This window comes from Ursus arctos, unplaced genomic scaffold (genome assembly GCF_023065955.2).
Source record: "Ursus arctos isolate Adak ecotype North America unplaced genomic scaffold, UrsArc2.0 scaffold_16, whole genome shotgun sequence".
NCBI lineage: Eukaryota > Metazoa > Chordata > Mammalia > Carnivora > Ursidae > Ursus > Ursus arctos.
In genome coordinates, this window is record NW_026622830.1 from 44,027,047 (window position 1) to 44,053,184 (window position 26,138).

Genomic DNA, 26,138 nt, shown 5'->3' on the forward strand with positions numbered 1-26,138 from the left:
AGATTCATCCATGTTATTGGGTTTATTAGTAGTCCATTCCTTTTTAGAGCTGAATAATATTCCTTTGTATGAATACATCCTGGTTCTATCAATGCTATTTGACAACTCTAAAAACAGAGAGGCTCTAACAACTAGAAGATATGTTTTTGCTTGCCTGGATGAGATAAACAGGACTATTTTAACTTCCATTCCATTTTATTTAACAAACTTTAAGTGAGTGCTTCTAGAGGCCATATATTATGCTAGTTATGAGAATAAAAAACTATGTAAATCTCTGGCTTCTCCCCCAAGTTACAGATTCCCCTGAATGAGAAAAAGTTGTGTTGTCCCAATTGGATGGAAAGCATATGATTTTAAACAGCCAGCTTAAGTACTCGCTCCAATGCTGTCAAAATTTGGAGCATCAAAGGATCCAGATGCCAGTAAATAATCCTACAGATCGTTTGTAAGGAATCTCCAGGCCATTTTCCATCTCAAAGTTTTGTTCCAGGTTACAGGCACCGAGCCTTAAAAAACATACCAGTCTGAGAGTCAGGTCCCTCAGGTTCTGGTTCTGCTACTGGATTGCTATGCAGCCTTGCACAACACAGAGAACGTGCTATTCCTGCAAAGCAAGACACAAGATCCTGAAGAGCCCTCTGAGCAAGGGAACCTAATACCCCAAGTGAAGTTGGACCCCACAAACCAAGGGGACTGGCTGGACTCCTCACCCAGCATCTAGGGATGCCCTTCCTGACGCCAAACCCATTTATTTTAGGGTGAAATTGGACCTCTGATTTTAGTGTGGTCAAAGGGACTTCCCTCCTTGGTGTGAATCTAGAAGTCAAAAGGCAAAATAGTTTGCATTTTAAAAGCCTTGAAATTTTCTTACTGAGATGTTCTTCTTGTTCACGTGATACTAGAAGAAACTCGGTTGGTAGAATGGACCAAGGGGTGAAGCTTTGGGAGCACTGGGCCTCTCAGGGTTAGGGGTGGGGGTGGGGGGTGGGGGGAGTGGTCAGAGGCCATCCAGTGCCTAGGGGACACTGGAAAGGTAAGTCACCGCGCGTCGCTCCCTGGAGAACTACATTTCTCTAAAGGCCCTGGGGCACACAGCAAGTTGAGGAGGAGGGACGTGCTCAGACCCAGCCCATTTACTTCCATCGTGCCTAAGACACACCAACTTGATTGGAGGTCCGCGCCGACACCGCCTTCCCGCCCCGCCCTTCGCCGTACCTGGCCCGCCCCTCCTTCCTGGAGCCACAATTGAAGCGGCGGGGGCTGCAGCTATGGCTGCCCAGCGGGGGGCGGCGAGTGCCCCGCGCGACACGCGCCGACCCAGACCCTATGTAGTGATTAGCGCGGCGCAGGCGCCTCCTCCCCCCCCCCCCCGGCCGGGCCCGGGTTCCCCGCAGCGGGATGTTCTCTCGAAGGAGCCACGGAGATGTGAAGTCCACGCAGGAGGTGCTGGACCCCAAGAAGGATGTGCTGACGCGCTTGAAGCACCTGCGGGCACTGCAGGGTGAGGAGCGCTCTGGGGGGCCGGGCTCGGGGGCACCAGCCCGGACGTGGGTCCGAGGAGGGTCAGGCCTGGGATGCAGAGGGCATGGGGAAGGGGTGGCCTGTGACCCTCCTTTCCCTGGCCCAGCATTGTTCTCTGACAGCAGGCCCTCTGGCCCTGGGGTTTGCTCTGTCGCCCAGAGTGTAAACTTACCCAGGATTCGAGCCAGGTCACCTGGAGGCCAGCCGAGCCTTGACTCTTTCCTCCCCACCAAATCCTGCACTCCAGCTTCTACACACACACACACACACACACACACCCACACACACCCACACACCCACCCTCCCCTCTCGTTTTTTAACTTTAATTTTTGACTGTGAGGCCCTAAGTAGACTGAGTCTCCAAGTGTTCCCAGCACAGACTTAATTGAACTGTCATCTCTTTTGTGGGCCCCCTTTCCTTAAATTTTATTTTTACTTTTGAGTCGGAGTTTTCAAATACGCTGAGCCTTGGAGCGCTCCCAGGATAAATTTAATTTAGCTGTCATCTCTCTTCCTATGCTCCTCTTTTTATTTTTATTTTTATTTTTATTTTTTATTTTTTTTTATTTTTTTAAAGATTTTATTTATTTATTCGACAGGACAGAGACAGCCAGTGAGAGAGGGAACACAAGCAGGGGGAGTGGGAGAGGAAGAAGCAGGCTCATAGAGGAGGAGCCTGATGTGGGGCTCGATCCCATAACGCTGGGATCACGCCCTGAGCCGAAGGCAGACGCTTAACCGCTGTGCCACCCAGGCGCCCCTATTTTTATTTTTATTTTTATTTTTATTTTTATTTTTATTTTTATTTTTATTTTGGGTCTGGCTGCTTGGGTTTCTTTGTGTCCTTGGTGTGAAGTAGGCTCCTCCTTTCTGTTGGAGGGAGGGGTGGCTTTCCTGGGTTCAAGGAGGCGGCTGCTGCTTTATTGCCAGGATGACAGTGATAGTTATTTGCCTTCTTTCGTTTTTATGGACTGCTGGGTGGAGGTTCTGTGGAGGCCAGGGGGGCCAGCGGTTGACCTGAGATGAAGCTCATCCTTGTGGCTGTGAAGTGTCCACAAGGCTTCCTGTCACCTGCTGCATGTGATCTCTAGCTGCTTTGCTGGGCTGTGTTTTGTTTTCTATTTTCTTACCTACTTAGTCTTAACTTTTGTGAAGGACCAAACACCTGTGCTGTCTGTAGTGTTTTGGGGGGCTGAGAAAAGGACACCTTGTTTCTTCTAGATGTCTTTTTTATTCTTAAAATGAGGAAAAAGCACCCGATTTAGGACACATAGTCTTAATGTGTCTGTCACTTGAAGAAATATGACATAAAAGAATTCATTTTATATGTGAGAATTTTAAATAAAGATCTTGTTCATGGGATTAAAAGTTGCTAATTATTTCTATTTATACCCTGTGAAATACCTCTGAGGAAACACACACACACACACACACACACACACACACACACACACATCTGGTTTTGCCAAGTTATTCACATTCTCGGATTCCTTGAGATCTGTACTATCTTGTTCAGTTTGGAATGAAATGTAAATTAATTACTTACTGTTAAGAGGGATTAGTTTTAGTTTTCAAGACTTTTGAAAGTGAAGTGTGGTGTCCTTGGTAAACTGAAGTGTCTCCTCCCTGTAGTAAAATCTCATGCACACACAGGTTGCATTGTGCAGAGTTCTTAGTAGTGACTGATTAATACCTACTGCAGGGACATTTTTGATAAAGGAAAGTTGTACAGTATTTTAAAGCATTTGATACTCTGGGACTTTTTCTGTGGTAGAGAATTCGAACTTTTGTTCTCGGTCTGCAGGATTAAGTTCGCTCCATTTTGTAAAGGCAGAATCAATTAAACCTAGATCAGTTTGGCTTCTTAGAGATGCACAGTACATTGTTACCATTCTGAGAAAGTAGTTCATTTTCAAGGCTCTGTAATTGTTGTTTCACTTTAAGGTGCAGTATCTTATTTTGAGGAACTTTCTTTTTTCATTTCATGTGAGCTCATTAGGACTTCAGTTTTTTAACATAGAGAGGTTCTTTGATATTAGGTTGCTTTTTGTGGATGTATTAGTTTGTGGAATGACCCAGTGTACTTTATTTTTGCAATCTTTATCCGTAGGGACTACGTTTTTGTAAATGTGTCTGAACAATTCTAGTCATGTCTAACGTAAACTTACGCTAACAACTGTGGTGTAAAGACTTTAAAGAAAAACAGTTCCTTAAGGTACTAGTTCCTGACACATAATATACTCTATTTATTTGCTACTTAAAAGTCTACTTAGAAAAAATGGCCTCCTGATCTGAAAGACAGGAATTAGCCAAGATCAAGAAAACTATTTGAAGGAAATGAATGGACATTATTGCTGTATTTTTATTTGCATATTTATGTAATACTCTTGCTTTTCACCTGTTTCGTCTTCAAGCGATAATAAAGATGTTCTTTTTTACATACAAAGATGATACCATTGATCTGGATTTGCAGCCTGTGGCTGCATCACTTTGGCTGGTTACTTAGCCTGTCTTTGAACCTCAGTTTCTTTACTCTGTCAAATGGGTCTGGTAATGTCTACCTTGTACAGGTTATTCCAAGTATAATGTATGAACTACTTCAGGTTTCAGCAGACATGTAAAGTTTCCTCTGCCATTACTTGCATCCCATCATTAATAGGATAGGACAAGTATTTTGATAGGTACTTTCCCACACCACCCTTTATATTTTGATAATTGCTATGAATTTGTTCTCTCTCTATAGAAATTAGTCTGTGTTTAAGACAATTGGCTGAGAGACACACATTCATGGTAATGGCTCCAGTTAGAACTTGCTTAGCTACTTTAATCTGGCTAGATATTGTAGATTGGCCTGAAGTTATTAACTTTATTTGACAAGGAGGGAGACTGAGGTGCAGACAGACCTTACAGGGGGCCAAGCTACGGACTAAATGGCCTATATGTATTGTGTTAATTACAGGTAGAACAAAGAGCTATTAGGTCCTCAGACTTCCATTTCTCCCTGCATGGTTGAAATCATCAAGGGGAGAGTAAATGAGTAAATAAAACCAACCAGAAACCAAAAAAAATTCTGTGCATTGCTATCTTGCTCCAGCAAAGATTACATGTTTAATTAAAAGTTGGGTACCCACTACAAATCCCCATATAGAGATAGTATTGATGTAGCAAGAAGAATTGATGTAATAGTAAGCATATAGTATGGTATGTAATTAGATAGCAGCTTATATGTTGGACTCCATTATAGGATTTCAAGGGGTCAAAAAAGAGCATTAAGAATGGCACAAACAGAAGGGCGTCTTGAAGGAGTTTTACTCATGCTGGTCCCAGAAGGATGGCTAGACTACTGAGCCACATGTGTAACTTAAAATTTTTTAGTAGCCACATTTAAAAAAGTAAAAAGAAACAGGTGAAATTAATTTTAATAATACATTTTATTTAATCCTGCAGATCTAATCTGTATCGTATCAACAGGTTATCAATATAGGATATTAATATATTTTACGTTCTGTTTTTCATACCAAGTCTTTGAAATCCAGTGTGTTTTGTACACTTATAGCACGTCTCATTTCAAACTAGCTGGTTTTTAAGAGCTCAGTATCTATATGTGGCTAGTGGCTGCACACTGGACAGAGCAAAGTTAGAATTTGGGAGGGGCAGCAGGAAGACAGTTCAGGCAAGGGGAGATGGGAGCTGATAGTGAAATACACGTGGCAATGATGTAGACAGGTGAGGAACACCAGGCTGCTCCTCCTCCAGTCCAGTGAGGGAGTCACAAGGTGATGTTGGTCATGAGATGGAGTGCGAGAATTCTTGCCCCGAGGGTGTTCACAGTGTCAGATGTGTGACTAGAGTGCTATGTAGGCCAGGGGTAGGGGCAGGAGAATGAGTTGGACTGGGGGATCTTGGTGGGGGGAGAGGAGTGGTGGCCTGACAGGCAGAAGCTGAGGCAGTTTGGGGGCTAGATCAGAAAAGGTCTTGTTTGTCTGAGTTGGAAGCTTGTATCTTACCTTGCAGGTGAGAGGGCCCGCTTGAAGAACTCTTCGTAGGTCAAATGATAAGATTTGAGAGCTGCCTGCCTGTTAGTAAGGCCAGAAAATGGATTGGGGGGTGATGGGACAGGTGACACTGCTGGCAGCAAGGGAAGAGACAAATGACAAAGGTCTGAACTAAGATGCTCCATGAATAGAGGGGGGGCGGTGCGATTTCAAAGGACCAAAGCAGCAGGAGCTAGTGATTGCCTAAGTAAAATAATGAAACAGGTTTGTAGAAGCCAGGCGAGGAGTGATCAGTCTGAAGGAGAAGAGATCTGGGGTAAGAGGCCATAGTTCAGGCAAATCAAGTGACATCAGGCTTGGGCCAAATATTTGGAACCACAGAAGAGAGAACAGTTTTTCACAAATACTCTCTATATATTGACAGAGTAAAATGGAACATTTTGGTGTATTTCCTTTAAAGCATCTGTTGCATTAGGTAGGGACAAGTTCACTTACAATTTTAAATGTTGCCATTTAAACTTATTTTATTATTAGCATGTTCCTCTCATTTTTTCCCCCTCATTTTTATTAACTACAAACATTTGTTGAAACTGTACCGTAAGTTAGCTTACCCTTTCCTGGATTGTTAAATTGTTTCCTTCCTTTCTCTCTTTCTTTCGTTCTTTTTTCTCTGACATGAATAATACTGCTCAAAACATCTTGGGAAGCAGCTTTTTCTATATTTTGTGTTATTTCTTTAGGACAGATTCCATTGAAGTCAAATTGCTGGGTTTGAACGTGTTTCTGGCTTGATTCACTGTGCTCTTTCCTAAGTGTTGCTCCCAATGAGCCTGCTAGCAGCAAGGATTGAGACGACCATTTCCACTGTAGTCTGACTAGCAATAAACACATTCGTGTAATTTGATAATTGGCTGTAGGCATTTTGGAGAACGGGAGTGTCAGGGAGAGGGCCAGAGGAGTTAGGAGGAGATCCTGGCTAATGATAGGGGAAGGTGAATTTGATGTTAGGGGTGTTGAGTTTGAGAAAAGGGCAAGATCCAAGTGGACATGTCTAGGAGGTTGTTGGACATGGGGTCTGGAACTTAATAGAAGGATAGAAAGCTGTGGTATGGTTGTTTATTGTCATCATGGTTCCATCAAATCTTCCCACAACCTCTGATGCAGGTCGTGTTCCTACCCTCAACCTGTAGATCAAGAAACTGAGGCCCAGTGAGTGTAACTACTTGTCTGTGAGCACCCAGTCGGGAAGTGGCAGAGCTGGGATTCCTGATTATAAAGCCCATGTTATGCCTCTGCTAGTTATCCGACTCAAAAGTATATTTATATATCAGAAAATATATTTACCCACCACAGTGAATGTTAATATGTAAACAAAAGCCCTAGAGTTTTTGCATGTCTCCCAAAAATGTTGCTTTGACTTGTGTTGCTCTCTTCGTGGTCTGTTTTACTAGATTCTTCTAGGGAGACTTGAGGGTTATATTTGATTTCATCATGGCAGAAGATAAAAAGACTCCTTTTGTGTTTTGCTGTTCATTGGCCTCCCTGTGCACTTGGCGGGCCTAGCAGGTGGTAAAATATTTGCATGGACGTTAGTGCCAAAGGACATTCTACAACCAGAGCAGAGCCTGAGGTTTAATTTCAGGCTCCTCAGGCAGTCTTATTTTGTCTCTCTCATTCAACCTTGTTTGAAGCAAAGTTATTTTGCCATAATGCTCCCTTTGCTAATTTTTCATGAATTACTGACGTTTTATATCTGTAGCTTTTAAATGTAAGATGAACTTTGGACACAGATATGTGTATCACACATACACCAATGCCTGCCTCGAGGGCTCGGGGATGTCTGGAGTTCTGATGAGAGAAGGGTGAACCTAGGATAAAAGTCCAATCGAGCTCAGATGTTTTGTTTGGGACAACTGAAAATGGTTGACTTCCTCCTTTTATTCTGGGAAAAGAGCTAATTGATCGGCCCAGAATATTTTGATGTAAACTTTTATAATTTGTATTTTTATTTTGTTTGTAAGTGCTTTACTTGCCGTTGGGCATAAATACTTTTACTAGCTGTTTAGAGTACTGATCTTTCCATAGATAAAACCGTAGAGAATTGTTTATTTAAAAAATTGACTATCGGGGCGCCTGGGTGGCACAGGGGTTAGGCGTTTGCCTTCGGCTCAGGGCGTGATCCCGGTGTTATGGGATCGAGCCCCACATCAGGCTCCTCTGCTGTGAGCCTGCTTCTTCCTCTCCCACTCCCCCTGCTTGTGTTCCCTCTCTCGCTGGCTGTCTCTATCTCTGTCAAATAAATAAATAAAATCTTTTTAAAAAATTGACTATCAAAATAGCAAATTGATTCAATTTAAGTTTTTAAATTATGCTTTAAAGGAGGAATATGTTATTGTACTGTAAAATTAATAATCTATAAATGTGGTAGACAACTATGCTGTCTTTGGATTTTAAAAAAATTTCAGTTCCACAGACATTTTTTTCAAGAGTGTGTGAGTGAGTGCGTGTGTGTGTCTGTGTCTGTCTGTCTGTTAGCTCAGGAGGGCTGTGTATTCAGAGATGAATAAGGCAGAAGCCCAGGACCTCTGGTTTAATAGGAGAGGTAGACACAGAAGCAACTACATTTCCCATGAAGGTGTTAGTGCCTCGGTGGAGCGGGTGAAACCGTAGAGGTGGCCACACACGCAGTGCAGAGGAGGCACAGCAGAGAGGCCTCTTGGAGAGTCGCCAGTGCTTCTTCCTGAGGGAGATGAGGTCCGAGGTGGGTTTGGAATGACGAATACGGGGTTTTCCCAGAGGACAAGTCGGGGATGAAGGGACTGCAGAGAGAGGAACTTGTGTGAAGGTAATGGTGTGGCCACCATGGAGTTACGTGTACAATGGCTTTTTTTTTTTTAAAGATTTTATTTATTTAGTTGACAGAGACAGCCAGCGAGAGAGGGAACACAAGCAGGGGGAGTGGGAGAAGAAGAAGCAGGCTCGTGGCAGAGGAGCCTGATGTGGGGCTCGATCCCGTAATGCCAGGATCACGCCCTGAGCCGAAGGCAGACGCTTAACGACTGCGCCACCCAGGTGCCCCACGTGTACAATGGCTTTTATTCTGTGGTGTGTGTAGATGTTGGGAACCGGGAAGACGTAGGTAGAGAATAGGAGCCAAATCTGACATGTCCCCTTGGTGAGTGGCCTGAGAGTGTCAGACTCCCTGATATTGAAACATGGGTCCCGGGAATGTGAGAGCTTCCTTCCTTTTGGATTGCAAACCCTGAGGGTATAGCATGGGCTGCCACCGTTCATCTTTCCCCAGAGTAGAGGGAACCTACCTCAAATCGAATTCATAATCGGGGAAGTGGGGCAGAGAAATGGAGGGTGAGACGAGCGCACTGGAGCTGTGTGAGCTGAGAGGTTCGCCATGTCTGTGCCATCTCCCCCCCTGAGCTGCTCGGTCGCAGGTGCCAATAACACCCTGTTTTTGCTTTAGTTAGCTTGAGTCCTATTTCTGGGTCATGGGATGGAAAGAATACAGATTAATATGCCTGAAAGAGAGGGGGGAAATCCCAGATCAAGGATGGATGGGTGGGTGCAGATGTGTGGATATGCTTCTCATATTTTTTAAGAGCTGAGCAAATTTCCGTGTATATATACGTAGAAAAAGGAACTAATAAAAGAGCAAAATTGAAGAAACAGTTCAGAGAAAGGGAATACAGATGGAGAAAGGTGGGGTCTTCAGTGGGATCAAGAGTGTAGGACAGGAGATCAGGCTTGACAAGAGGGACACTGCTTCCTCTAAGGCCAATTGGAGGAATTAAGAATGGGGTCCTAGATGTGGAGGGAGCTCTCACAGCATGGCTTGTGTGTTCTCTGCAAAGGTAAGAGGTAGAGTCAACCAACTGCTGAGTCAGTTTTCTTGCTGGTGAGGTGATAGGACCTGAGGATGTCTTGTTCCCTCTTCTGTGCCATGCATCCCCTTAAAATAAAGGAAATACTGTAATGTGTAAGACTTTTTATTGTTGTTCTTTTGGGGAGCAATCTCATAAACGCATTTAACTTATGCATTCAGTACTGGGCCAGAAGCCGGGGAATGCATATATATAAAACGAGGACAGTTCAGGTAGTGCGCATGTTGTCTGGCCTTCCGCACAGTGACCATGTATCCCAGAGTGCAGCAGATGGGCCCAGGGAAGTGCTGTGTTCTCAGCAGTCTTCTTTCTTTCCTGTCTCTCAACTGTGTGACCCTCTGTCCTACTGGGTGTGGCTCTAGTGGTTAGGGGTAATTTTGATCTCCATTCTTGCCTTGAATGCGTTTTAACCTCACATAAGATGTGCTTTTGCAAAATGTTTTCTAATATTCTCATTGGATCAATATGCTGCCTTAAGCTACCAGTTCAGAAAGGACTTACCTTTTAGATTCTTAGTCAGGCTTTGTTTCTGACTTAGTTCTGAATGCCCATTTCAAGTTTTTAACTGTGATTTTTACAAAAGAGATATTTCATATCCATTTTTATGTCTTTTATATTTTTTTAGAAACTGAAACCACATCTGAGATATTTTAAAAGTAGTAGTAATTTTTAACAGTAAATACGTAATTTCGCTATTGCAACCATGGTTTAGCTTAAACGATAAGGAGCCCTTTGATGTTGTCTTGTGTTTGATTTTATGTGATGGCACATATTCACTGAACTTCACCCATGGTTTGAAGGACACATAGGTACTAGTGACATTGCCTGTGCCCAACCGTGGGAGCCATGAGAATGTGCCGCTCAGGTCTCTGCTGTGGGGATCATGACTGACTAATAGCTCCGGCTGCTGCTCTCTGATTCACCAGCAAAGCTTAGCCAAAGCTAGGCGTCTCTCGGGTTACTTGCACTTACTGAGCAAGCAGGAGTACTAATGTGGTCCACTCATGCAAGAGCCACATGCCTCTGAAGGGTGACTTTGGCTTGAGGACTCCGCATGGGTGTGGTCAAGACCTTCTCAGGACTGAGTTGGAGTCTGAGACTCTTCCTCCCCAACCCTCCTTCCATCCCCCTCCCCTTCGCAGGGGGTCAGACCTGCACTGTGGTTGAATCCTCTCCCTGCCTTCTCAGGTCTCTCCCCTTTCCCTTCACAGACAGTTCCCCCAGTCAGTCTCCTACATGTGTAATCCTGTCTTGGTGTCTACTTCTCCGGGAGCCCAAAGTGACACACCGTCCCTTTCCCAGAAGGTGTTGCCCATCCTACCATCTAAAACCCTTCCGGGAGACAGCACGAGCACACTCCATCTCCCACATAAACTCGATCTATCCCTCCGCCCTGAAGTGCTGTTTCCTCAGAATTCCCACAGCATTTGGAACTTTGCGTTTGGCGTTGATGGCCTTTGGCTTTGTGTCTGCAGGATATCGCCTACTAGTTGATAAATACACTGAGAACATGAAGAGCTTCTTGTTCATCTTGATTCCTTTTGGTAACATACTTCCTTATTTGTAATCGTAGTAATTAGCATTTAATCAGCACTCTCCATGTGCCAAACACTGCCAGAAATACTTTTACATGAATTAACTCATGTAATCCTCCCAAATGGGATCGGTAATATTATTTTCCTCATTTTACAGATGAGACTCAGGATAAGTATCTTGTTCAAGGTTATGCAGCTGGTAAGTGACGGAGTCAGGAATTGAACCCAGGCAGTTCCCTTGTTCATTCAGCAGTTATTTTTTATCCAGACAGAATATGTGCCAGGGGCTATACACAGTGTTGGGGATGCCAGAACTTGCAATCCAAGTCTAGAATAAATAACTATTAAAAAAGCAAACAAACCCAAAATGTGATTTCCAAATAGACGGATGTAAGTCTGTGGGGGAGTAGCAGCCACCTGATGTTTTGAAAATTTTCTAAAAGCCTTCCTGCGCCAAAGATTGTTTTCACAAGCCAGATGTTCCCATCATTAAAGTAATGATTTGAGAGCAAGAATTAAGGCCTCTCGAAGGAGCCCCGTAACATTCTCCCTTGTGTACGTGCACTCATTATCAGACCCACCCTCTGATCCCAAGGGGAACAGCTGTAAGAAAGGACTATTTGTGTGGACAAAAGGGAGAAGAGGTTGGGAAAAGAGGTCCAGGGAGAGGGGCAGCCGGACCAGAGGGCTGTGGGTAAGGATAGGCTTGGGTGAGGCTTCTTTCATGGAAACAAAATTGCAGAGACACTATTATAAAATTTCAAATATACAGAAACCAAAACTGAGTCACTATCCCCCCAAAAGGACAGGTTGTAACTAGTAAAAATTCTTTCAATGAGACCTTTGTTAGTATTTTTAAGACAGCATGGAAAAGAGGAGAACAGATGACATATGTTGTCTCGTTACAACTGTTTAAAGGGATTAACGTGTTTTATTTATGTCTGGTCATATTTCTGGTGTAAACAGTGTAGACCTCTATTTTCCATGGATTTTATATCTGATAAGATAAGGATGTGTTTGGGTTAGTTCGGCTGATGTAGTAGAACTTATGCTGAACTTCGGGGTAGAAGTAAAATATCACCTCGTGTGTGTGTGTGTGTGTGTGTGTGTGTGTGTGTGTGTGTGTGTGTCAGGTTGCAGCTATTTATTTTGGAAAGAATGGTTCCATTCCTCTCTTCCTGCTCCTTAAATAAATATGTACAGAAACAGACATCATTTTGACTGAAGTAAGTAAATAATGAACTGGAAAAATATTTGAAATTTATAGGAGAGGATGTAGTTATAACCTCAGTACATCGAGAGCTCCTACACATTAATAGGAGAAATTAGAACAGATGTTTAAAGTATACATATATATGTCACAAATGAAGAAATGACAAGAACCAATGTTTTAAATGTCACTTCAGTTATCTAGGATATATAAACTTACAAATAAAAAAGTATTTACCGATGATTTTAGCAAAGTTGCTGTTGTGTATGTTTCTTCCCTTAATGATTCCTCCCGGTTATCCGTATTTGCTTTCCAATACACCTTTGATAGGATTCTGATTTGGTATGATCTCTCTGGAAAGTAATTTGTTGGTATGCGCCAATGGTCTTAAAAAATGTACATATCATTTGACTTAATTTCCTTTTGTAGGAAATGATGATAGGTTTACTTAAAGGCGATTAAGAAATGCATTGCAGCATTGTTTTCACGTTTAAAATTTTGTTTATTGAGGTAAATTTCACATCCTATAAAATTAATCATTTTCAAGTGAACAATTCAGTGGCATTTAGAACATTTGCAGTGCTGTGTAATCACCACACCTCTGTCTAGTTCCAGAACAGTTTATCACTCCAACAGAAAACCCTGTACCCATTAAGCAGTCTCTCATTCCCTCCTCCCTCCAGCCCCTGGCAACCATCTGTGTGTGTGTTTAACCAGCTGAGGGTTTTTTTTTTCCCTCCTAAAAATCATTCTGCTCCACCAGGGTGATAGTACAATAGACCCTTGAACAACAGGTTTGAACTTCATGGATCTACTTCTATGTGGATTTTTTTTTTTTATAATAACAGTACAGGACTGTAAATGTATTTTATCTTCCTTATGATTTTCTTAATAATATTTTCTTTTCTCTAGCTTACTTTATTGTAAGAATACAGCATATCATGTGCATATTACATATATACAAAATATGTGTTAATTGTTTATGTTATTGGTGAGGCTTCTGGCCAACAGTAGGCTGTTATGAGTTAAGTTTTGAGGGAGTCAAAAGTTGCTTGCAGGGAGTAGACAGTCCCAATCCTTGCATTGTTCAAGGGTCAGCTGTATATGTTGAGCATATTTGTATGAGTGAGGACTCTTGGTTGCAAGTGGCAGAAACTCAAACTAACTTAAAAGGGGGAGATTTAATGATACACACAACTACTGTAGGGGAACATTTGGCTTTAAGTATATATGACTGTTAATAGGGATGTAAGTGGAGTCCAGGACACTCACCCATTCTCACCTCCACTCTCTTTTTTGACCTCCCTCTTGGTGAAAAATACTCCTTCCACTCTTGGTTCTATGTCCATTTGTTTCCTTTATGTGGTTTTCCTTCATTCTCAGGCTGACTCTTCCAGGTGCAGGAGAGATGGTCCCGGAAAGCTAGTGACCCTTGAGAAGAGTGTGGCTCTTCTAGGGCCCCAGGTCCTGAGACCATGCCGATTGGCTTTACTTGGGTCATGGGCCCATTCCCGTGGGAGATGGGGTACTCTGCTTGGCTGGCCTGGATATCATTTGCCCTATTCCTAGAAACTGAATCTCATTCTGGCTCATATATTCCTGAGAAAGTAATTCTGGAAAGGCATTCTGATACATTCCCACACAAAATAGTACTGCTCATATCTCTGCTCATGCCCATGTATGTATCACAAGGGCATTGACTTTTGTGTTGATAATCCTGGGGCATTGAGAAAACTTTACATGACATTTAATAAGTTCTACTTAAGACTGTGGGAGTTATATTTGAGGATTTATCTAATTTGAGGGAAGTAAGGGTTTTCCTTTTAATAAATGGATTTGCCACTCTTTGAGTTCTGTCTGTTAGTATACATTTTTTTTTTAAGTCATTCCACAGGTAGATACTGAGGGTTTGCTGTGTGCCAAATAAACCTCCAATTTAATGAGATTTTCATTCTATTTGGAGAGATGGACAATAAATAACAAGTAAATGTATAATTTCAGGTAATGATTATAGAAAAATGAAGCTTGATAGGGGTGCGTGTATGCTGGTCTAGGCAGCAGGGTCAGGGAAGGCCTCTCTGAAGAGGGGTTAGAGTCAAGATCGGGTTAAGCAGGGAATAGCTTGGTGGTTATTTATGGGAGTAGTGTTCCAAACAGAGGGAACAGTAAGTGCAAAGGCTCTGAGTCATCAATAGGCTTGAGAATCTAATGGAAGTCAGTAGAGTTGGAGGAGTTGTGGGTGGGCGAGGAAAGGGTAGGACCAGGTGGGGCTTGTAGGTCTCATTGAGGATTTGGGATTTTCCTCTAACTAAGGTGAGATGGGGAGCCCTAGGGGGAGGATGAGCAAGGGAGTGACCTGAGTTGAACTTCAGGACCTTTCTTTGTAAAGCCTTTCTTTTCTTTTGACTTACTTTATAAAAAGTGTGATCCTTCACCCCAATACTGAGTAGTGACTGAAGACAGAAAAGGGAAGAGGTAAGAGAAAGAAATGGTGCTGGTGAAGCCGTGGCAGAAGCAGGTTTTGCAGAAGGTGGGCACATGTGGCCCATGTCTGTCCTTATTGTGGCAGCAAGCAGTGATGAGAAGACAGGCTGGGAACACCTCAGCCCATGGGACAGGAAAGCTAGACTGCTGTGAGGCCATGTAGCGGGGCCCACACAGCAGTCCAAGCTTGTAACAGTATGGAGGTGGACTTGCTATGTTGCTCCAAATTTCAGTAAGAGGCAAGAAGCAGATATATTAGAGAGTACCCCTGGGATGGCTGGGTGGCTCAGTCGGTTAAGCGTCTGACTCTTGATTTCGACTCAGGTCATGATCTCAGGGTTGTGAGATTGAGCCCCGCATTGGGCTCTGTGCTGGGCTCCTGCATAAGATTCTCTCTCTCAGTCTCCCTCTGCTCCTGCTCCCCGCCTCCCCCTGGCGTGCACACTCCTTCTCTTCCTCTAAAAAAAACAAAAAAGTACCCCTGATTTTGACAAAATGTGGAGATAGATCTGCCAGGTGCCAGAAAAGAATGAGCATAGGAAAATGTTGATCGGTCAGGGTAATATTGATTTATCTATATCATGATTGCAAAGAGAAGCCAATGGTTGGCTCAATTTCAGGAACTGACCTAATTAGGGCCCCATTTGTACTTTATATTGTGTTTCTTAATGGAAAGACCTGAGGGAGTCTTGATCTTTGACTCAGTGTAACTTGAGAAGATGTGATTTTTATGAACTGACGTTGGTAGCTGAGCTTGCACCGATGGAGATTCTCTTCTGGCAGTTGCTTGTTGATGCCAGGTTTACACAGAACGAAGAAACGTGACTGAATGTGTGCTAAGGCCGCCAGGTCTTGTAAATGAACGTTATCACGATTGGAAATGTCATCACCTTTTCCATTCAGGGGTGTCACGCATGTGGTTGTCCCTAACTCAGTGCAAGTTATTGAGTGGCTGGGCAGAGATAATTTCTTTCTGCCTGGCTCTATTATTTTTCTACACTTTTTGGTAAATGACAGAGAAACATAGCTTTCCCTAATGACAGCAAAAGTTCTCTATAAATAGGTCATTTCAGGGCATTATCTACAACATATGTGTTATAGAATAAGTTTAATTACAGTGTTGGACAGAAGAAATTTAAGTTATTTGCTGTTTTGGGGGCATTTTTCTTGGTGAAGATACTATTTAATATATTGTGTGGGTCTTGAGTGTACTTCAAAATTGGAGAGTAAGACAAGTTTGGAGAACATTATAGTGTGGTGTCATGTTTGCTGAGTTGTTCTTTTCTTTTTTATGGTAAATAGGCTTTGAAAAATATCTGAAAAAGATCTCTTTCCAAAACACTCTGGCAGCTTTTTTTCCCCCAACATTAAAAAATAGGTGTGTGTGTGTGTGTATCTGTGTGTATTTATTTTTTCCCCCCTTTCTTTAGTTCTCCCTCCCATCCTACTTCCCCTCTGGTAGCAGCAAGTCTGATTTCTTTTTCAATGAGTTTGGCTGGCTTGCTTGCTTGCGTACTTGCTTGCTTTTGTTCATTCATTCATTCATTCATTCATTCATTCATTCCATGTATGGGTGAGATCATTGAGTACATATTTTTCTTTGTCTGACTTATTTCTCTTAGCATAAAGCCTTCAAGGTCCATCCATGTTGTTGCACATAGTTGTTTTGGTTATGAAATTTAATGTAGTCATTATAAACATTTGAATGATACAAAAAATAATTTAAGTATGAGAAACCTCTTCAAATTTTGCAATCCTCTAATGACCATTGTTTTCTATGCTTGTTTTCTGTGCCTGCTCTTGCTTACGTGCATCCTCTTCTCTGTCTCTCTCTCCCTCTCTCTGTGTCTGTCTTGGGTGTGCAACACACATAAACACAGTTTTACATAAATAGTCATCATGCATGGTCTAGCCCTAGATTTTTGACTTAACACTCCTTGGATATTTTTCCACATCCCTAAGTGAAGACTTACATAATACTTAAATGGCCGTCTTATGTTCCACTGGACTTGTATAACAAGTTACCTGCTGCCCATCCTCAGGTTGTGCGTTTCTGGCCTTCCCATGCTGCTAGCAGATTGAGGCCCAGGAGTGAGAAAAGTGGCAGCCTGGTGACCAGAGGCCTTTAGTTTCTTGTGTAAGGTATGCAGGGGACCATGTTTGTAGCTGCTGACAGGTTGGGCGACATTGTGATAGATTTCTGGAGGTAAAGAGAGGCCCTTGGGGAAGGGTATTTCAGCTTTTGCTGAGGTAACTTCATAGAAAGACCAACTTTTTAGCCAGTCCAGGAGGAAGGTCATTCCACTTGCAAGCTGACTTTGGTGTCCTCAGTGAACCAACTTCTGGGTCCACTTTTAGATTTAGTAACTCTTTAGTTCTGTGACTTCAACCAGATCTATGTGCTTAAAAAAAAAGTCATGTTTCTGGGGCGCCGAGGTGGCTCAGTTGGCTAAGCATCTGACCAGCGCAGGTCATGATCTCGGGGTCCTGGGATCCAGCCCTGTGTCATGCTACCCACTCAGCAGGGAGTCTGCTTCCCCTCTCCCTCTCTTTCTGTCCCTACCCCACTCGTTCTGTCCCTCTCTCTCTCTCTCTTTTTCTGTACCTTAAATGAGTCAATAAAATCTTTAAAAAATAAAATCATGTTTCCAGTTATGCTTCCCTGTGCTTCCTCTGTCACTTCCTGTTAACGTTGGATTTAGAGGAGCAGTGTGGGAGCCTGACTGCCTGGGTTGGAGTCTGGCAGTGACCTAACCTCCCTGACCAACTACTGGCCATAAGGACAGTACCTGCTTCCTAGGGCTACTAGAGGTTTAATTAAGTTAATATATTCAAAGCTCTTTTTGTAAGCCATTATTATAATTATTAATAATTATTTGACATAAGTAAGATGGCTCTCTCTGCCGTCATCACCACTTTTCTGCTTCCTTAGTTGTTGGAGATGGGTTCAGGTAGAGGTTACCAGCTAGCTCCCGCTTTATCTGTCTTATTTCTACCAATGACTCCCTCCCTGGTGAGTGGTTTTGACTGTAATATAGGCTAGCCCCAATTGAGATCAAGAAAAGTAGAAGCAATTTTGCATTGACTTAAAAAGTGTGATGCAACTTGATTCTACGGAAGGAATAGATATATTAAAATGTATATGAAGCACATTTGTTAAGCATTGTATTTCATTGGTATATATTTATGTTTTGTTATATTGGAACTTCATATTGGTTAAAAAGAAAGTCTTAGGATCCTGTATTTGAGAAATGTAAGTCAAAATGTTTAAATAAAATAGCTCTACTTTTTGAAACTTTAGCGCTGGGTAATTGGGATACATCTTCATATAGAATTACTTTTAGGTGTGGACTGTCAGTCCTGGATAAGAAGTGTTAATATCTGACTTGTAAGAATTTTGCTTTCTAGACCTAGTTTACCTTATAGGTATAAAGAAATGAAAAGAATCCATCTTGGTAGGATGGATATTTTTTACAACCTCTTCACTCATTCTGATAATTGTTTCCTGTTCAACTGTCAGGTTTTATTTTGGTATTTCCAAGAATGTTTTTGGATGCAGGTAACAGAAAACCGGAATGCAAATGATAAGGAATTTTTTCTCTTATAACAGCAGCCCCAAGGCAGGTCAGGGTGGGCCCAGAGCCAGCTAATTCACTGGCAGTTCTGTGATGTTGAGGGTCCAGACTCTCTCTGCCACCCTGCCTTGCCATCCTTAGTGTCCTCAGTATGGCAGGCTTGTCCTCAAGGTAGCAGAATGCCTGCAGCCCTTACAAGCATTGCACCCAGGTAGAACAACATCCAGAGGCAGGAAAAGAGGAAATGCTTCTTCTTTGTGTCTCTTTAAAAACAATGGATCTTTTCCAGACATGGTCATCAGAATTCTTCCCATTTCTTATTGAACAGTGTTGGGTCACAGGCTTGGGCCTAAACATATCACTGGCAGGGCGCGTTGTTGGCACTGTAATTGGCTCAGCAGCATCAGGTCCTTCCTCCTAGGGCCAGGGGTAGGCCAGCCTCCCCGAAGGACATGACTTTGTGGGGGAGGATGAGCCCAGAACAGATAGGGCCTCTGTTAGGAAGAGGAAATGTCTGTCTGTGGGAGTGGGTGAAGTAGGGGGCTGGAGGGAAACCAACAGTGTCTCTCCAGGCCGCTCTTACTTATTAGTTTAAATGCTATGGAGAATATCTATGAAGTGAATCATCAATCATGGTAAAATTTTGGATACATGTATATTTTTAGGGAAGAATTTAAAATTTTGCACTGTATCTGGTATATACAACATGGCTATAATGTATGCAAGAAAGAAAAGTATCAGCCAAGCTAAAAGATGAGTTTGGTTCACTTTTTGCAAATAGGAATATATAGTTTAGGCCCCGGTATGCTTCCAGAATCATTATGCCAGGGTTCTAGGGGCCTTTTCCTTCTCTTGGGCCAGGCTGATGGTGTTTGGGCATAGAGGCACGTGTGTATATGCTGTTGGCCCTGGAGAGGACTGAAAATTGGATTAACAGTGTGGATAGGGCTCACTTGAATGGTGGGGCAAAAGCCTGATTGGCTTGGATGTTTGGTTGGGTTTAAAGTGTTTATTTATTTTTTATTATATATCACAAGTTACATTTTATGAAACCTATTCTTTCACTTATGTATTCAATATTTAAAACAATTTAAAAAATCCTTTTTTATGTCTAGCACATGGCCTGTGAACACATAAATCCGTTCAATTGATTCAGGGTCGAAACTGAGACTGGGGTTCTCTTGAGTGAATATGGAAAGGGGAAAGGGAGGGCATTGGAGGTCAATGTGCAAGGGCTGATTAAAAAGATGGGCTGCAGAAACCAAATTGGGAAAAACGATGGTGAAGACTTAAGGAGCATAGATAGTGATCAGATGGTGGGGTCTTTGGGTTCAAGGACCTGATAGGGTTGAAGAGTTGTTAGAATTATCTTTCTAGAAGGGGTGAGCAGGGACAAGGAGAAATGGCAGGTGACAGGAGAGAGGAATGAAATTAGGACCCCAAAGTGGGGTGGTAACAAGCAGCGGCTGGGTCTAGGCTGTGCTGCGGACATGCATGGTGGGAGAGGGGGTGGAAGACAGCCTCTTTGGGGTAAGTCAGGCATGACCTTTGTAAATGCTGAAATCAGTGCTAGTTACAAGAGAAAGAGTGAGCCAGGCCCTGAAATCTTCAGAGAGCATGCTGGGGTGAGTGAAAGACTGTGTGCAGCTCGGGTGGGTGGGCTCGTTAGCATGCAGACTGGTTGTATGAGTAGCAAGGAAGTATTGGTGTGTGTGAGGGGAAGCACTGCCATGGTCTGGATGTTGCAGTGGTGAGCAGGGAAGATGGCGACCTCATCTTGGGCCCGGTGGTATGTGGTGTAGGATAATGAAGGGCTTACCTGACAGTCTATAGGGAAGCAGTCCCCTCAGGGGACTCCAGGTTTTAGGTGGAGCCAGAAGAGATGTGGTGCAGGAGAGGGGATTTGGTAAGCTTTATTGGATATAGGGGGTGGAAGAGTTGTGGTTAGGAAGCTGGGTGACATTAGGTGATGCCCAGCGCTGTATGGAGGGGACAGTTAGAGATGTGGGTCATGTGGGAAACTTGGATTTCTGGGGACATGGATGGAAACCAGGGGGGAAGGCCAGAGGGGACATCCCTGGTGTGTGCCTGGTGTAACGGTTGTCTATTGATTGAGTCTGGTGTCAGGCATCTTGTGGTGGGGAGGTGAGGAATAGGGGCTGGGTGTTGTGCAGGAGCAAGGGCCTCCCTTTATTTTGGGGTGGGGTGGAGTCATGGTTATCTTCAGTACATTATTGCTTAACTTCTGGATGTCTCCAGGAGTAATTCCCTGTCCAATATGTCCAATGATGTTTATACCTAAAAGTGGATGTGGATTGAAGACATGGCACTTGAGAGAGTTTTTCTGAAATTTGAAGTCTTCATGGCATCAGAAAAAGTGTGTTTGCAGAATGGACTTTGAACTCTGAGTTCTTAAGGCTTTGAGAACTTCCCGAAATAACTTTGCATGATGGAGTGTTGGTGTGTGGTGTCACGCCAGGTGTCCTTACCTGCAAGCTGACTTTGGGGGATGACTAGGCCCAACTCCTGATTCACCTTTTTCCACCAGACTTCTCACACCACGTTCTTGACCACGTCTCCTTTCAGAGCCCTGATATACTGGGCTTACCTAGCGTTTCATCTGCTAGGTAAGTTAGTATTTCATCCACACCGGGATTTTGCAGTTGCGTATCTTCAGTACAAGGGCCGCTTTCAGGTCTGTGAATAGATGCATTTTTCAGATGTGTATTTCTCTTTAATAATAATGATGATGATAAAAGTGTTGATTTACCACTGAAGCACAATCAGCATACCTGCTGTCTTCTGACCTGATTACTTGCTAAGTCTCGAAAGGGCTTCATTGTGTGGATTTTACTCCTTACCAGGTACGAAGCTCCAGGTCATTCATCTGTGCTTGGCACAGTTGTACTGCACACACAGAAGTTCTAAAATCTACTGGCCAGTGTCAGGAAAAGGAATCTTGCCTGCACCCTGGTTGGCATGGATTACTGTTGACAGAAAGTTTGTATCGATGGGGAGCCTCTGTTATTCAGATCCATTTTTTCTGCTTTTCCTTATAATGTTATACTTGGGGGGCATCTCTTCATGGGCTTGCTGGCCTTCATGCCAGCGAAGCTGCTTGATGATGGGTTTCTTCTTCCCCATCAACATTTCCACAATAGTGTTGAATAACAGCCCCTCCCAAACCTCATGGCTTATTTAGGCCTTATGGCAACAAGTGTCTATTTTTCTTCCTCACCAGACTGTGTTGGCTGGGATGGTTCTGCCTCTGGCTGCCGGTTGCTTGGGGTTGGCTCCACTATGGGTTGGGTCCAGCTGTGCTCCATGAGTTTCCTCCTATCCCTTAGACCAGACACTACGTGAGGTTCTCCAGCCACCACTGGGTCATATTTCTCATGACTGATTGCCCCAAATCATTTGCGGGTGTGCATCATCCAAAGGTGTGGCTTCAGGTAAAGAATAATTTGTGGCATTTTTACAAACTACCACAAGAGGGAAAGAGGATAAGGACCAAGGCAGTTGTTAAAAGGTGAAATCACCAGTCATATTAGCTTTTAAGTAACAGTGCATTGCTAATGACATTTCCGTTGTCAGTGTTTTTTGTCTTATGTCTGACTAGTTTATTTTCCTTGTTCTCACTGTTTCTATTTTTTTAATTTTTAATTTTTTTTGATGTAAAGTTCGATGATTCATTAGTTGCATATAACACCCAGTGCACCATGCAATACGTGCCCTCCTTACTACCCATCACCAGCCTATCCCATTCCCCTACCCCCCTCCCCTCTGAAGCCCTCAGTTTGTTTCCCAGAGTCCATAGCCTTGTTCTCACTATTTCTAAATTATGTTTTATTTAAGTTGTCAAGTTCACCTTGAGTGTTTATTTCCCCTTTTTCTGTATAAACGTCTGTAATCTGGAGCATCATACTTTCAGTGCCCTTGTCTGGGGAATTTGAGTAAAATAGTAAATGATACCATCTTCATCTACATGTGGATGTGTAGGCAGGGCTGGGAAGGTTCTTAGTTCTCTGGTGGAGGGGGCAGCTGGAGGGATGGAGCAGTAGGAAGGATGGGGGGGGCAATTCCCTACTGGGGAAGAACTGAACTGAGCTTCTTATTCCTTTTGAGGGTTTCCACTGGGGCTCCTGAGTGGGATAAGGATCTTTCCCCCTCCTTTGGTGCTTCCTGGGGTCTGCTGAGGCAGGTTTTCATGAGGCTCTATTATGATCCTCTCAATTAAAAAGGAGTAGAAATGGTTTTGAAAAGGATTATATGTGGAAGGAAATGGAGGGATAATCCCATTGCTTTCATAGGTTTGTTTGTTGGTAGTGCTTATTGCTGTGTTGGGATCAAGTGCCATTTAATAAGTCCAGTCTCATTAAGTGTATGAGTTTCATGAGTCATTGAGTTTTATGGCTTCACAGGTAGGTGAAGCTGGTTACTCCCACCTAGTGAGACAGCCTTTGTCAGGAGCTAGGTAATTACAAAGCAACTAACATGTATATAATGCCGAAAGCACTCTGACAAGCTGATTTTATCCCCACGGGAGTCCTACGCTGTAGGAACCATTGGTGGCCCCATTTCTGAGATTGAAATTGAGGCAGAGAGTGCTTAAAAAAAACTTGTCCAAGGCCCTGTAGCTTCTAGACTTTACCCAGGCAGTCTGCTCCGGAGGTTTTTGCCCTCAACCTTTGCTATTGCCTTTCAGCTAAATAGGGAGAAATAACTGTCAACAAGAGGTTTTAGCTGGACAAAGGAGTGGGAGAGGGTAGCTTTTGGTGTGGTTTATAGATTATTTTCTGGATAAAATGCAAAAATAATAGGAACGGTTTATTGGCTCTTGGTTGGTGGTAAAGGAGAATGAGAAATTAAAGATTTCTTTAAAAATTCAGGAATGGGGGAGCCTGGGTGACTAACTCTACTAAGCGTCTGCCTTGGATTCAGGTCATGATCTCAGGGTCCTGGGATCCAGCCCTGCATCAGGCTCCCTGCTCAGCGGGGAGCCTGCTTCTCTCTCTCCCTCTGCCTCTCCCCTGGCTTGTGTTTTTTCTCTCTCTCAAATAAATAAATTAAATCTAAAAAATCAAAAAGAAAAAAGAAAAAAAAAGTCAGGAATGACCCCTAGCTCTGTAAAGGTATCTGCTGGTTGTTTCTCTGTGGTTAGTTTGAATGTACTTCTCTGGGCTTTGTGATGATAGTAAGGCAGTGTGCTGGTGTGTCTGTGCCCAATGCTGAAAGTCACCACCCCAGAGGCAGTTTGAGGCCTCAGCTCTTTTGTTCAGCACTTGTCCCCCCTCTCTCTTCCTTACTGCTCACCAGGACTGCTATGGGAAGGGACTGCAATGAGCTTCTTCATGGGGAAATTGGCAGTTTGACTTTCAGTGCCACTCACTCCCATCATTTCTCACCTGTCGACTTATCTTCCTGCTCTTTTGCATTCCCAGGGTGATGATTATTTTTATATATTCCTGACCTGATTTCTGGTTTTGATTTATTCGCCCTTGTCTCTGAGGCCTTTGTGTGGTTCAGATTTGAGTTGGGAGGCCAGGTAGGAGTTCTGCCCACATCTCTGACTGTGTTACCTTGGGCAGGTCACGGGAGATCTAGAACCTGTGGTTTCTTTATCTTGATCGCACCTCCCCTGTCTACCTCACAGGGTTATAGGTGAGGGTCAAAAAAAAGAAATTCCTGAAAGTGTCTTTTGAAGTATAAATGTATAGCATTATTAATATTCCCAGCCTCCCCAAGTGGCTTTGTCTACTCCCTGCTTTGATGCCCTGCGTAAGCTTTGGTCATGGTACCTTTTCCTTACTTGTTTACCTCTCTACCCTCAAAGGCCCTGTGACTTACTGTCTTTGAATTTCCTCGCACTTGGCTCAAGGCAAGTTGGAATGGGTACTGGCTCAGTAATGTTCAAATGAATGAGTAAAGAATGTCTGTCTAAGGGATGTTTCTGGTCATAGTTGTTCTTGTCGTTGTTCATCGTTTTTTCTGAACGAAGGCTTCCTCCTTGTCTCTATGCTTCCTGAAGTTAGCCTTGTTAAAAATCAGCCCTTTCTTACTTTCTTGTGTTCCCTTTTGCAGGATGTTAAATTCCAGTGTCTTTGGCCTCCTTCTTCAAGGGCTAGGCTTACTTTATTCATCTGATGAGTCTTGATTTTAAACAATCAGATAAATCAGTTCTTCCAGCTATTGACTTAGAGGTAGAAAATATTTAATATTTATTGTTTGTGTATTCATTTAACAAATACGCCTCGAGTACCTTTTGGGTACCAAGCTCTGTTCCTGGGGCTAGGAATAGAGCAGTGAACAAATTGGATGAGATTCCTGGCCTTATGCAGCTTCCGGTCTAGTGGCGTGTCAGTCAGTGAAGAAGGAAATGAATACATAAGAGAATTTCAATGAATCTTAAGAGCTGTGGGAGGGAATCATGTGAAGAGGGCTTCTAGACCAGTGAGCAGTCGTCATATTTATAAATAAAACTGAATATGTTACAGATGTCATGCTCTTAGTTTCCCTTTGTATCAGGTTACCTGAAAGGTATCTAATGGTCTTGATGGTGAGTACTTGAAGCTCTGTCCTATCCATGCCTCATCCACAAGAAAGATACAGAATGGCTGAGGAGGAAGGTGGCTGTTACCTGGCCTTTGGTTTCATGAGAGCACCTCAGTCTGTATGAGTGCTCCTCAACCTTGACTAGAACCCTCTTTGTTCAGGTAGCTCTTTTTGAGTATCTCTGATGGACCAAGGGGGACCCAGGAAAGATAAGGGAGTCATCGATCACCCAGTAACTTCGCTGTGCCATCTTGCTGTGTCAGTGCACCCACATCCTCAGTGCCAGGGAAACTGCTTGCTTATGGCATTGTGTGTCCATTGTATGGTGAGCAGTCAGGCATCCAGCCGTTGCAGAGCCTGTGAAGGAAGAAGCCAGGGCGATTGGAAAGCATGTGAAAAGTAACAAACAGCAGCACTTTTGGATTTCTTTGAAGAGGTTAATGTGTGATCGCAGTTCTGAAGGATGAGAGGGAATGAGCCATGTGGGGATCTGGGCCTGGGGACGGCATACAAGAGGTGCCCCAGATGGAGAATGCATTTGAGAAGTTTGGAGAATAGAAAGAAGCCGCAGTGGCCGGAGGGTAGGGTGTGAAGGACAGAGTGCTGTGAAATGAAGTTGGCATTGAATGGTGGAAACTACGCACAGCCTTGTAGGCTGTGGTCAGGAGTTTGGATTTTAAGTACTACTGGAGGCCACTGGGAGGTTTTGAATGAACGAATGCCCTGGTTTGATTTATAGTGTTCAGTCTCTCTGCTGACTGCATGGTGGAGGATGGCCTGTGGAGGGGAGGAGTGGAAGCAGGAGCCCAGACAGAGGACATGTTGTAGCCTGGGTGAGGATTCATGGTGACGTATGCCGGGCAGAGCTGTGGAGGGCATGAAGTACCCAGGGCTGGAGCATGTTGGAGGTGGAACTGACACCCTGGAGATGGGCTGTGAAGGAGTGAGAAGAACCTGGGATGATGAGCAGCTGGGTGGGTGGCGGGGCCTGAGGGAATAACAGAATTTGAAGGGAGAACAATACTTTACTTTGGACACATTTGATTTGAGGAGCCTTGTAGACAGACCCTCACGTAGAGAAATGCAGCTGGCAGCAGGCTTTGAGAGTAAAGCTTGCAGGGTGAAATCTAGAGTCCCCAGCAGAGCAGTGAAATCCCTTTCTTGATCATATCCAGGATTTGAAAGTGGGTTAGGCCATTTCTTTCCTATAGGCATATGATCTAATTAATGGTTTACACATTGTGGCCATTATCCTATCATTGTTATTAACATACATATATGTTACAGGCTGTTTCTCTTTTTCAACTCATTCTAGAAAATACTGAACTAGATAAATACTGTGCTAGATGTAGGGGACATAATGACACATG

The 26,138-nt window shown here is 43.4% G+C and overlaps 1 protein-coding gene across 2 annotated transcripts in view; it reads left to right on the forward strand.

Moving 5' to 3' along the window:
- Positions 1-1,035: 1,035 nt before the first annotated feature.
- Positions 1,036-26,138, forward strand: part of LOC125283109 (ral guanine nucleotide dissociation stimulator-like) — a 107,588-nt gene continuing 82,485 nt past the window's right edge. The window contains exon 1 of one of the 2 annotated variants that reach the window (XR_008959417.1): positions 1,036-1,501. The gene's annotated coding sequence lies outside the window, so the exon portion shown is untranslated. The remainder of the gene's footprint in view (positions 1,502-26,138) is intronic. The other variant, XR_008959418.1, reaches the window with a different exon arrangement.